The sequence below is a fragment of the Pistacia vera genome, unplaced genomic scaffold (genome assembly GCF_008641045.1).
Source record: "Pistacia vera cultivar Batoury unplaced genomic scaffold, PisVer_v2 Contig223, whole genome shotgun sequence".
Lineage (NCBI taxonomy): Eukaryota > Viridiplantae > Streptophyta > Magnoliopsida > Sapindales > Anacardiaceae > Pistacia > Pistacia vera.
Window position 1 is genome coordinate 1,461,586 of NW_022196028.1, and position 14,688 is coordinate 1,476,273.

The 14,688-nt window shown below is 35.4% G+C and overlaps 1 pseudogene; it reads right to left on the bottom strand.

Annotated features, from left to right (window-relative positions):
* Nucleotides 1-2,757: 2,757 nt before the first annotated feature.
* On the bottom strand, nt 2,758-13,215 carry LOC116130671 (annotated as a pseudogene).
* Between the last annotated feature and the right edge of the window lie 1,473 nt (nt 13,216-14,688).

The window sequence follows — 14,688 nt, forward strand, 5'->3', positions numbered from 1 at the left end:
CCCCACTTTTCTTGGTAATTAGTGGTAGAATGGTCACTTTGCCCCTATGGAAAATTCTCTAGAAACTTCATGAGGGATTTCAGCCAACTCTTTGCTGTGTTGAAGACTTTTTTTTCGCCTCGGTGAAAAATTACCGAACCTACGTCACCACGGCGAAGTTTCTTCTTCGCCCCGACGAAGTCTGTAACTCCAAGATTTCGGCAAGTCTTCATCAAATTTTAGGGCAACCACTCAACCAACCAACATACCAATTCAATCAAGGGCCAACCAAGAAATATTAACAACATCCAAGCTTAACTAAGGGCAAACAATCAACATTAAAGGAAAAATAAACATACATAAGCTTCGTACCTCAAGTGGGCGTTACACTGTTCCACCGGTCCATTATCGATCCAAAGTAGGTTTTATGGTAATTTTGGTTTTTATGTCAACCTGGACTGGAGTCAAGGTCAGCTCCCAGTCAAACCGGTTGAATCGGCCAGTCCAGGTTTTGAAATAGTGGTTCCTTTACATTTTTTGAACTGTCATTTAAGTCTCTATCAAGAAAGAGTCTTGACAGTTTTTGAATTGTCAAGAATCTCTTCATAGATTCTTGATAGTTATAAACCCATCAAATATTTAGCCTAATTTTAACTAAATTCTTGACAATCAAGAGTTTTTAACAAAATAATAATAATAATCAAATTATATTAATAATAATTTTTCATTCTTGATAATCTTAAATTTGTTAAGAATTTTTGTTGTAAATATATATATATTTTTTAATTAGCTTATTTTCCTGATTATTGCCAATTAAATTATGGAATAGTGCAATACAATTATTCATAATATTCCTTAACCAACAACAATTATCATAATTCAACCACTATTTTAAAACCCGGACCGGAGGGCAACCTGTTTTACTGCCCAGGTCACAGGTCAATTGGTCCAAGGTCCAATCATCATATCCTTTAATATAATATGTTTAAATAATTATTGTTATGTTTACCATTGAACCCAATTACTTTCATTGATGATTGAACCCAAACACCAATTTAATTAAATCTAAAATCCAAGTTTTGTATCCTTCAATATCCATCAATTCATGGAGTCCATAAACATATAAAATACAAATACAATGTATAAATAAAATAACTTCTTTATTATAACAATTCTGCCAACAAAGGGAGTCAACTTCAGAATTAATGAACAAGCCAAACATTTGTCTCTCACCCATTCTTTCCAGTTCCACCCAACAAAAATTTCACCCACAAGTAGAATTAATGACAACCACACCAGAGTGCAGACCAATGCCCAAAACTTTCAGCCAACAAGCAAGCTTTCCATTATTTAATTAACCGACTCTTATTTCCCTTCTCAAAACAAATACAACTAACAAAACTTCCAAGCATTTTTTAGATAACAAAACTCAACTCAGCCGAAACATGCAAAATCCGGAAAAAAGGAGTTGTCGTCGATTTCTATATCACACTAAGCATTTTTTACAATGGAAATACCTTTACAAAGCTTAAGTGAGGGAGAAAGGTGTTGATTTCGAGCAAGGGAAGCGTTGTCGTCGATGATTTCCAACGAGGGAGAGAGGCGTTGTCGTCATTGGGAAAGGGAGGTGTTGTCGTCATCGATTTCCAACGAGACAGGTGTTGTCGTCGATTTCCAACAAGGGGGAGACATCATCATCGCCAAGCAAGGGAGGTGTCGTCATCGTTGTCATTGATTGAGATTGAGATTGAGACAATGGTTGCGAATTCAAACTTGAGAGAGTGGAGTTGATTGAGATTGGGTTGCAATTTCAGAGAGTGGTCAAAGTGGCTACCATTTAGAGAGTGGCTGCGTGTGATTGCCTTTGGTGTTTTGCATAGAAAAACTTAAAAAGTATAGAGTTAGGGTTTTTTTTTTTTTATTTGAAACTGTGAACCAGTTTACCTGGCGGGCTGGTTGGACCAGGCGGGTGGCACTGTTCATCCGGTTCAATAGAGGGTTAACACGATTTTTGGATTATAACCAGGTTGTATATTGGCTCGGACCGGACATAAGACTGGGCCCCAGTCGAACCAGTTGGACCGGCCAGTCCGGTCTGGGTTTTAAAACAGTGAATTCAACAATAAACTTAGACATTTAACAATCTTTCAATTAATTTAGTAAATGAAATTGAACAATAGTATATATACAGGAATAAAAGTCCCATGGCATTAGTGCATCAATAATTAAAAGTTTGATACATATTTCTTCTCTCAGTGATGTTAAAAAACATCAATAATTTAAAAAAGTTTGATACGTACATCATCCATTCTCCTCTAACTTCATCGACCTCCGCATCTGCATATATTTTTTTCCCCATGAACTATAAAAGATTAAAAGTAGATAAATTCGGTATATATACAACTATAGAACATATATGATTAAAACACATAGTAGAAGACCAACAAGACACAACAGCTTCACCAAAAAATAACATGCCACCCATCAGCAATGCATAAATTACATTGTGCTGTAAGCATAACATTTAGATTGAATTGGAATCATTACTTACAAACACATGACAATAATTATTTTCTCCACTACAAGCCTAAGCATACTTCTTGCTCATGCTAAGGACATGCTATAGATACGTGTTTCAACATTCATGTATGATATTCTCAAAACCCTTTAATAATTATATAATAAACCAACATTAATACTTATTGAAATCCAAAGGGATGGTAAACTTACATTGTTTGTCAGTACTACCAATCCATTGTCAACTATATCTCTCATGTATCATATTATATAAAACCCACATTCAATGCTTCCCGGTTGAATCGGTCCCTACACAAAATTAATTCAAAAGCATTATGCAAAAGGTAAAACAATATTATCATTGAAAATTAATTGCTATTGATAATAACAATAAATTCTGCTTATTAGAAAATTAAAAGTAAACAAATTAAGACAAAGCCACATTAAAACAAATCTAAATATATACAATAATTTGTAAGAAAGATTACCATCAAACTGGATGTAAATTTCTGCCACTTTGTAGGAGCAAGAGTCAGGGCCGGGTTACAGAAGTATTCCTGAAAACTCAAAGATTCATTTATCAGGAAATTTCATTTACTATTATAAACTCTTTGCAATTTGTATTCTATGCAAAGTTGTCTAATTGAAACAACCAGTTAAGGTTTGCAACACTGGGTCACAATCTAACAACTCTGAACGATGGACATCATACATACAAGCAGTGAAGCACAATCAAAGAGCTGACATAATGTATTTATTTATAGACTATAACATCAGACCACAATCACCATTCATTTGGATTAATGAAGCATCTATTGATCTTTCTCTCAAAAGCAAGATATAATTAATTTGATTATTTATATTTCATCTTCCTAATTTATTACAACACCTGTGTTTCAATGATTTTCTACGGTAGGCAAAACATTAAGAGTAGTTGGCTTTAGTCACAGAAATTGGGAATATTCTCTGAGGCCTTAATCTGGTTTGGAGGAAGGGTTTCGAGATAGTAAAGAGGAGTTCAATACTCAAGCAGTAGGGAACTATCCTAAAAAGGTTTATAAAGATTTAACCTCCAGAAAACTCTAATGGATATATTCAAAAAGAATTAATTAATGGAATAATTATAGAGAATCCTGAGTTTGGCCGATTGCTTGCTAATCAGATAGAGAATCTAGTTTAGGATTGAACTGTACTCAATTTAGCTCCACATCTAGCTGAACAAGCTAATTAAAGTTCAATTGCAGAAAAGTAACAAAGTTACTTACTAGGATAAGAGTATCATCACTTGGACTGAGCAAGCCTTTTATGACCATATCCTTTGAGATGTAACCCGCACGTCCTTTCCAATTTTTTGATGGCTTGTCCACAGTGTAGAATATCTGCAATTTTCAATCCGAAAAAAGTAGTTTTTATTTGACACAATATATACATCTTTTAAACTGATACAGCTATAAGTTCATGCTAAAAAAAAACCAGTTACCTTCAATTTGGATGGCTAGTTTCATGTATGTCAAGCTTCTGTTTGAGCAATATATCATCTGCTGAAACATTGGCATAAAGCAATGATACCTATCGAGATTAATGCCACTGTTAGCAATATGGTACAGATAATCTGCTAAGAAAAGCACTCTAAAAAAACAAATGACCTTTGTTTCAAACAAAGAAGTAAGAGAAAAAAAAATGTCAGTCAGACCATATAATTATCATCACAAAGATAACAATAAGATATGCTTACCTGAGTGTTGTCATCGGGATTCTTCAGTATAGCTTCAATCACCTGAAGCATAGGAGTAATACCTGTGCCACCAGCAATCTGGAAGAGCATAATACAGAGGCGAAATCACACAATTCTATCAAATTTGATAGAAGCACGTTTTTATTGCAATTTATCAGAAAAAGTTAAACAAAATTTTTGAAAGGAACTAGAAATTCAAATGAAAAGTAAAGTACATATGCACAAGAAGTGATATCAATGATTATGCCATCAACTATCCTTGATGTGTGGTAAGAACTGAAACGCCAGCCAACCACTCACTGTAGATGCATATGTCATGGCTATATATGATGAAATCACAGAACTTGGTGTTCGGCATGGCCGCATGGGTAAGAACAGTGGATGTTTCAGGGCTACTTATAGCCTTACACTTCTTGTGCTGTCATAATATCATAATTTATTTAATAAAAAAAAGCCTTCATATTACTTCTTTGAGCAAGACAGATTATGATTAGCAACTAAAATTGAAATTCTTACCATGCCAATGTGTTTCTTCATATTGGGAGAGTATCTGAGCTTTTCAAAGGGCCTGCAAGAAATAAATGCATTCAACTATAAGTATAATGTACAACGTAATCCGTGCCAATACTTCTAAAATGAAAATAAAGTACCCTTTCACTTCGACTACATCTTCTGGTTTCAAGCTTGCAAAATGCTGACTCATTTTTCCCTCAGGGTACACCTGAAAAAATTATAAAGGAGTGGACAAATGCAATTAATGTGCAAGGATATCTTCAAAAGTGGAAACTGAAAAAATAATGAGAATTAACAATGTACCTTAATTAATAAGTCAAAGTATCCCTTGGAATCTGGATCTGATAAGGAGTATACCTGAACATAAAAGACAGAAATATCACAACATACTAATCAAATAAGCTTATTAATAAATAGATAAACAAAATTAACCTGTTATAGAAAATATTAAGAAAATCTAGCAACATAGCAAGGAACATCATCCAGTCATTTCAGAACAAGAACATCTGATGGTAAGTGCACAATCCACACAATATATTTTCTTAGGTATTCATGACATTTGGTGGTCAGCAACATGTTAGTTCCTCCCCACCAGCATTTCGACAGGGAGATGAGAGAGAGTGAGAGAGAACTTAGAATCAATAAGCTGAAGAGTCTCTAATGAAAATTTATAAATTATGTGGTTTTGACCAGAAAACCATCCTCACCACGAAAAAGTACACTGGATATAAGGCAAACCTCAAAATCAGTAATCTGTTAGAAGATTGAGGTTGTTTGTATCTCTTACTTTCTTTCAAGTTAGTAGAGTAGTTGTATTAGTTGAAGTTTTTTGGTTAAAATGTATGGTGATCCTTATTTTAAGGAACTTTTGCTTCTTTATGTATGTTGTACTTTAATTAAGGAATGGTGTGTCAGTTTTTTATATATTTGTTAGTCATGTACATTGTATGAATATGTATGTTAATGAAAAAAACATCTTTAGCTCTCGTCTGTTTTTCTCTCTGTTTTTCTTTCCTCTGTTTCTCTTGATTTGCTTCCTTATTGCATAAATTTGTCTTGCTTCATTAGTCTAATTTATTCTCAGCCTTGACAACATGGTATCAAAGCTTTTCTGATCTTAAGGGGTGTGTTCATTCTAAAGTTATTAGAGTTTTAAAATTCTGTTTTGATAACTAGTTCACCATGGCTTCTTCATTTTCATCAATGTCACCACCAGTTTATAACGATGAGCTCTATCATTTATGGGCTGTCAAAATGAAAGCCGACATGAGAGGTTTAGGCCTATGGCAATATGTGGAGGAGGAGAAACAATCTCCTCCTTTGGGGCCAAATCCAACATTAAATCAGTTAAGATTGCATGAAGAAGAAGTTGCTAAAGCACCTAGAGCTTTATCAATCATTCATCAAGGTGTAACTGATGCAATATTCACTAAGATTGTTGCGTGTGAGACTGCTAAGAAAGCATGGGAAAGATTGAAAGAAGACTCCTCAGGGAATGAAAGATCAAGGCAGATGAATGTCCTTAATCTAAGGAGAGAGTTTGAAGTTCTTATAATGAAGGAGGCTGAAACTATTAAGGAATATGCTGATAGAATTATGAAAGTTGTAAATCAGATAAGGTTAATAGGTGAAACTCTTTCTAATCAGAGGATTGTGGAGAAAATTCTGGTAAGCATTCCCGAGAGGTATGAGGCTAAAATCTCCTCTCTTGAAGACTCTAAAAATTTCTTTGATCTTACCTTGTCTGAAGTGATAAATGCCCTGAAAGCTCAAGACCAAAGGAGAGCTCTAAGGCATGAAGAATTTGCAGAAAGTGCTCTTAATGCTAAGCTGCAGAAGAAAAATTCTATCAACAACTCAATGAATAAGCAGACTATTGACAGAAAGGAAGAGAGAAAAGTAAAGGGCAAGTTGCAAGGTGAAAAGAAAGTCAAGTATGCTCCTTGTCGTCATTATAAAAAGAAGGGGCATTCTCCAAATTATTGCTGGTACAGACCTAACGTCAGATGTAGGTCATGTAACCAGCTTGGACACATTGATAAAGTGTGCAAAAATGTAAGTGGAATCCAAGCTTAGCAAGCTCAACAAACTCAACAAATTCATTCAACTGAGAAACAAGAAGATGCTGGAGAAAATCTTTTTGTTGCAACTTGTTATGCAACTCAGAATAATCAAACCTCCTGGTTAATAGATAATGGCTGTTCAAACCATATGACCTTTGATGCTAACATTCTCAAAGACTTGGATGAATCTTATTTGTCCAAAGTGAAAATTGGAAATGGTGAAATGCTAGGTGTCAAGGGAAGAGGAGTGGCTGTAATTAATACTCCAACAGGTACCAAATACATTCAAGATGTTCTTTATGTACCTAAAATTAATCATAACTTGCTAAGTGTAGGACAGATGCTAGAAAAAGGTTATTCTCTGCATTTTCAAAACCAATCATGCACCATTGTTGATCCTTGTGGTAGTGAACTTATGACTGTCAATATGATAAACAAGAATTTTGCTATAGACTGGAATGTAGCTAGCACTAAGGCTTATCAGCATACTGAAATTGATTCAAATTTATGGCATAGAAGGCTTGGACACTTCAACTATGTAACTTTAAAAAATATGCATGATAAGGAGCTAGTGCTAAATTTACCAATTGTTGATGATCATCATGGTGTCTGTGAAGTATGTTAGTTCGGCAAACAATCCAAGTTACCTTTTTCAAGTAGCAAATGGAAAGCCATTGAGAAACTACAACTTGTTCACTCAGATTTATGTGGACTAATGAGTGTTGCTTCTCTAAATGGGAGCAAATACTTTTTAATCTTTATTGATGATTTCTCAAGACATTGCTGGATTTACTTCTTGAAGCAAAAGTCAGAAGTTTTTTATGTGTTCAATGGATTTAAGGCAGAAGTGGAAAAGCAGTTAGGGTGCAAACTAAAGTTGTTCAGATCAGATAATGGCTCAGAATATACTTCAAAATAATTCTCCTCTTTCTGCAAAACAGAAGGTATAATACATCAACTAACCACTCCTTACACTCCACAACAAAATGGAGTGAGTGAAAGGAAAAATAGGCCAGTGATGGAAATGTCTAGGTGTTTGATGTTTGAAAAAAAACTACCTAAACATTTTTGGGCTGAGGCAGTAAACACTTCAGTGTATTTGTTAAATTTGTTGCCCACTAAGGCCTTGAATAACGCCACTCCTTATGAAATCTGGCATGGTTGTAAACCTTCTATTGATCATCTAAGAATATTTGGATGTGTTTGTTATGATCTTGTTCCAAGTGAAAGAAGAAGCAAGTTAGAAGCAAAATCAGAGAAAGGGGTGTTTGTTGGTTACAGCCAAGTATCTAAGGGCTATAGAGTGTACAATCCCTCAACCAATAAATTTATGGTTAGTAGGAATGTTATATTTGATGAACAAACAATTTGGAGTTAGGCAGATGATAATGAAGTGAAAGCAGGTTCAAGTTAAAATCTTGGAACCAATGTCTTGTCTGAAAATGATTCATATTCCGGTGATGAAGAAAGTACTCTTGCAATAAAAATGAGATCTCTTGAAGATATTTATGGCAGGTGTAATGTGGCCTCTTTAGAGCCAAATTCATTTGATGAAGCTATCTGCAATGAAGGGTGGAAAACAGAAATGAAGAATGAAATGGAAATGATTAATAAGAACTCTACATGGAGCCTAGTTAAAAAACCTAAAAATCATAAGGTGATTAGTGTCAAGTGGATCTATAGAACAAAATTCAATCCTGATGGCACTATGAACAAGCTCAAAGCTAGATTAGTTGTCAAAGGATATCTATAACAATATGGCATTGATTTCACTAACACTTTTGCTCCAGTAGCCAGGTATGATACTATCAGATTGCTTATGGCTCTATCTGCTAAACTTGGTTGGAAAATATACCATCTTGATGTTAAATCTGCCTTTTCGAATGGTATACTTGATGAAGATATATATGTAGAGCAACCTGAAGGTTTCAAAGTGTCTGGGAAAGAAGAGCAAGTTTACAAGCTGCATAAGGCTTTTTATGGCCTGAAACAGGCACCAAAAACCTAGTATAACAGGACACATACTTACTTGCTAAACCAAGATTTCTGTTGCAGTCCAAATGAATCCACTTTTCATGTTAAAAAGGTAAATGGTGATCCATCTCTTATTGTCTCCTTGTATGTTGATGACATCTTTGTGACAGGAGGAGATATGAAATTAGTATCTGTTTTCAAGGAGAATATGGAAAAAGAATTTGAGATGTCAGACTTGGGTGAAATGAAGTACTTTCTAGGTATGGAAATAAATCAAGATCACTCAGGCATATTCATCTCTAAAAAAAAATATGCTCAAGATCTGTTGAAAAGATTTCAAATGGAAGGTTGCAAGGTTGTTGCAACACCTTTAGCAGTGAATGAAAAACTGAAGAAGATTGACGACTCAGAAGAGAAAGCAAATGCTATATTATATAGAAGTCTCATAAGCAGACTACTTTATTTATCCTCTACCAGGCCAGATATAATGTTTGCTACATCTCTACTATCCAGGTTTATGCATTCACCAGGAAAATCCCATTGTTGTGCAGCCAAAAGGGTGTTACGGTACATAAGGGGAACTATTGATTTTGGTTTGTGGTTCTCTAAAGAGGGTAGCAGTCAACTTATAGGCTACTCAGATAGTGATTGGGCAGGGAGCTTAGATGACTTTAAAAGCACTTTGGGTTATTGTTTTTCATTTAGAAGTGCTATGTTCTGTTCGAACTAAAAAAAACAAGAAATAGTAGGTCAATCATCTACAGAAGCTGAGTATGTAGCTGCTGCAGTGTTAGGAAGTGACACATTTATGCAGCGAAAAACAAAAACATAAACTACATGGATCGTTCCTTAGAACCAAGATCCGGGTACAAAAATCACATTTTATACATTATAAGAATTTGTAGAAAAATCAGTTTGAAGTTTAGAAACCATACCCACGTTGGAGGCTCCTCCAATTTTATCTCTGAACGTGTTTTGCTACCGACCCAATTGTAGGATCGAACTGATGAAGTCTACATGAAGACAATCGCAAGGAACTAAAGAGAGATTTGCTAGATCCTCTTTAGCCTGAAGAACAAAGAAGAAAAATCAAAAGAATTTGATTTCAAAGCAAATAAGCAATGTAGCGTGGGAGAGAGTGTTTTTGGGGTTGTGTGTTTTCTTTCTCAATCAAAGAATGAATCAATTAAAAATCACACACATCTTTTTCTTTTATAGTCATATTTTAGTTGCCCTATTCCCTTATGGAATAGCCTTGGGTTCCAACCCAAACACCCCATGTTTCCAAACACTCCCAATTAGATATTTATTTTAATTCATCATTATCTTCAATTAAAATCAATTAATAAATATTTAATATATATATTAACATTTAACAATAGTGATAATTTATTTAAATATATACGAATACATATTTAAACGTAATTTCACTTATTTAATTTTTCTAATAAATTAAATAAAGGCTACGATTTCAGCAAATTTAATTACATTGTGAAATTACCAAAATACCCTTTTGCCTAAAAAGACGAAAACGCCCTTCTTTCTTCTTTAGTCTTAAATTATTTTCTATGTGTGTGACCCATAGGCTCCTCATCATACCGGTAGTGTATAGTATCGCGATTAACACCAATTAATCGTCTCACTAATACACAAACCAAGATTGGCCCCTAGCAAGGCATCATGGCCACCCGATAGATTCGGATTCAGCAAAGTAGCTACCTGTCAACGATATGGTTACCGTACAATACGATCCTTTCATCATACGTTATCTCGACGAGACGAAGGCATAGAAATAGTGTCAACCTTCGGTTACTCTCGATATTATATATTCAGTTTCTGGACCAATGACCCGTATTATAATCTGGATAGAGCAACAACTCAATCCCACTGTGGCCACAGTTTTAGTGTCATTGCCATATACTGAATTGCGCCGTGAGATAACTTCTCCCGTACCCGGGAGTGATGAATCCTTTGTCAATCCACCATAGTCTTGATACACTCCTTGATATAGCCAATCACCACCGTACTGACAGCTCTGAATAGAACTGCGTTAGGCTAGTGTCAAACTGTACCAATCGGTGCACAAGGCGCTCCGGTGATCTCAAGTCTAAGGATCACATGCACCACCATTCGTTAGAGGATTTGTTCCATAGACACTGGGGTTACCATCCATATGGAATCCTCTGGTGGGTCAGTCCAGTGAACTTGCTGCGGTATATCCGCCTACAACAAGCACCCATGTGTTGCACCAGGTTGTCACCAAACAACCTTGACAAGTGAGATCAGTCACTGCCTTTCGACAGGGTCGTTCAACACTATGATAGCCTTACCGTATTATCTGTGCCCTTACTTTAGAATAATATTAGGGCTACGGACGTTTCTAGAATGGCCACCATATGTTCTCATAGGGTTCTCACTATCAAGATTTGAAACACTTGATACCCTCGTCACGGTTCTACCATTCTAAGGACATATATCAATACATATTGCAATAATAATGATTTACGCGATATAGAATAAAATGCCTTTTATTATTAATTAATGAACATTATAACAAAGAGTCAATTTTACAATAATTGATTGGCTCTAGGGCATCTACTCTAACATGTAGCTGCTGTAAGTGCCACTAATCAGGCCATTTGGTTGCGAAAAATTCTTTCAGATTTGGGACAAGATGAACAAGGAAGTGTTACACTCTTTGTGGACAACAAGGTAGCCATAGCAATCACCAAAAATCCAGTTCATCATGGTAGGACTAAGCACATTAGTGTCAAGTTTCATGCTATTCGTGAGGCTGAAAACACAGGTGAAATCAACCTGATGTACTGTAGTTCAGATGATCAGGTGGCATACATTTTGACTAAAGCTCTTCCTAAGCCTAAGTACAAAAATCTGAGAATGAAACTTGGGGTATTAAATAACAAACACCTCAAGGAGGAGTGTTAGAAGATTGAGGTTGTTTGTATCTCTTACTATCTTTCAAGTCAGTAGAGTAGTTACATTAGTTCAAGTTTTTTGGTTAAAATGTATGGTGATCCTTATTTTAAGGAACTTTTGCTTCTTTATGTATGTTGTGCTTTAATTAAGGAATGGTGTGTCGGTTTTTTATATTATACATAGTATGAATATGTATATGAATGAAAAAAAACATCTTTAGCTCTCATATGTTTTTCTCTCTGTTTTTTTGCCTCTATTTCTCTTGATTTGCTTCCTTATTGCATAAATTTGTCTTGCTTCATCAGTCTAATTTATTCTCAGCCTTGACAACATAATCAAGCTACATACATAGGAAATGCAAGTTAAAACAAACAAAGATTAGAACTGGAGGACTTACAGCCGTATGACATATTTTGTTTTTCCTTCAGCGTCTTGTCCTACTAGAGCCCTGCAGTTATGATAACACATAAAAGTAGATGAATTCAAAAGAAGACTCCATTTGACTCTTATCTAATAGCTACTCTAAATTATAAAAATCAGATTCTTCTTGAAAACTTGTAGGATATTTATAGCCATCTCAAATTACAATCAATGAAACATACCTTGTAAGGATGCACGAAGCAACATCCAAACCCAATTTAGTAGTGGATCAAATGAGAATCTGCCATTTTGACGAGATGGTTAAAAAAATTAAATACTCTGAACAAGCATTTCAAACTTGGAACTTAGCAAATCAACTTAATAGTTCCACTGTGATTTTACACAAAGTTCAAATAATTTTACCGTTTTTAATAACATGCAATTAGTTTTTCTTTAACACCTATAGAGAGAACCCTCAATTCCTTCAAATTGTATCATTTCTAATTCATCTTTTGGACACCGATGAATTTGCCACATTAATTACCAACTTTGACTTTAATTCCATGAAAACTAAAATAAATTAAACACTTCTACAAGGACATTCACACACTAGCCAATAAACATATGTTGTGAAGAAACTTGCAGAAATATAAATAATCACTAGCCACCGAGAAGCCAACCACAGCCAACGATACAAGTACAAACCAATGGCTGCGATCTCCCTAATGCAAGTTGAGTACAATAATAGTGAACATGTCGACGAAGAGTCTGATTTCATCTCAAATCTGTCGAATGAGTGTTTGGCTTGCATTTTCTAGTCTTTCAGTTCTGGTGACTGCAAAAGATGCTCTCTGGTATGTCGTTGGTGGCTCAAAATCAATGGATAGAGTCGTCACCATCTCGCTCTCTCTCAATGCCAAATCAGATCTCCTTCATGTGATTCCGTCACTTTTTTCCCGATTTGACATCGTCATGAAGCTCGCTCTCAAATGTGACAGTAGATCCGTCATTATCAAGGATGACACACTTGTTTTAATATCTCTCAAATGCCGAAACCTACCGCTCTTGAAGCTCCAATAACCCAAACACCGACGCCACGCACCAGCATCGGCAAAGGAACCACGTGCCAACAACCATCAAGACAATGAATGATATGGCGAGGTTTGGCACAAAATGATAATGAAACTATGAAACTTCTAAGAGAAATATACTTTAAGACATTTTTAGAGTACATGGAAGAATAAAAGATCAAAAGGTTAGATTCAAATGCGCAAGAAGAGATATTATATAGTGTAGGGTTTCTTGCTCAACACATTTGTGTCATGTCAGCCAAAAAGAGGCTTGCCTATGGTTATCCAAACAAGGAAAGTATTCCTTCTTTTGGTTTGGACCACAAAACAAATCGGGAAAAACATATTTATTCCCTAGAACCAGTTGAGGATAATATGACACATGTAAAAGGTCCTAAAAGGTAGTAACAAAGATAAACAAATATCTTTGCTACTTTATCAGACATGCAACTTATGCTAGGTTGCAAATATCTGAAGTGAGTGTGCAAACACACACTCGAAACAAAACAAGCCAAGACACAAGTCTAGCACCTCGTGTGTACACAGAACAATTTCACACACACAAGACAAAGGAAACAAACCAAATCATAAGATTGCTAACCAATGTGCATACACAAGTCATAAGTTTGACAGACATGAATATTCTACATTCTCCTCCTTTGTCAAACTTATGAACAATGAACATAAACAGAATATGATCAAGAGCAAACATGTTTCAATCAACCAATCAAACCTGCAAATTTGCAAAAATAAAAAAAAAAAAATTCAGTCAACCAAAGGCAACACAAAATCAAACACAATGTTAGCCAATAAACAAACAAGGCAATATGATAAACCAATTTCAAAAGTAGCAACAAAAATAACTCCCCTATGGAGAGATAACAGCATATCAGTTCAATAATAAACAAAAACAATTTAAAAGTTTCAAAGAAATAACTAAAAATCAAAATCACTCCCCCATACTCCAATACGTACTCCCCCTCTTTGTTCATACGTCTTGATGATTTTCGAGAGGGAACTGATAAGCAATGAGTTTTCTCTTGACTTTTTTCTTAGGAGAAGCAGTGATGGTGACATGAGTGTCCTTCACTTGAACATCAAAGGCCGCAGCAAATGTGGTTGCAACAGCATCATGAAAGGATTCCTCTTAGACAGGAGGGGTGTTGTCTTTAACATGAGGAAGAGCAACTTCCTCACTGTGCATAGGAAAGGCATCTTCTTCTTCATTGTGTTGTACAGATTCATGAGTAACTACATCTTAGTTTGATCATCGCCTTCATGAGCACCTTCTTCTTCTTAAACGACAATAGCAGGAATATCAACAGATACTGCTAGAGAAAAAGTGATAGCAGGTGCAGCAGGGACAACAAGATTAGCAGAGACAATAGGAGGAACATCATGAACTATAGCTGGTTTGGTCTGGATAGGGGAAGCATAATTTTTCTACTTTTTATTCATTATAGTCTCCATTTGGTCTAATCGAGCACTAAAGGAAAGGTGAATTTCCTTCACTTATTAGGGAACATTCTCCATAGACATC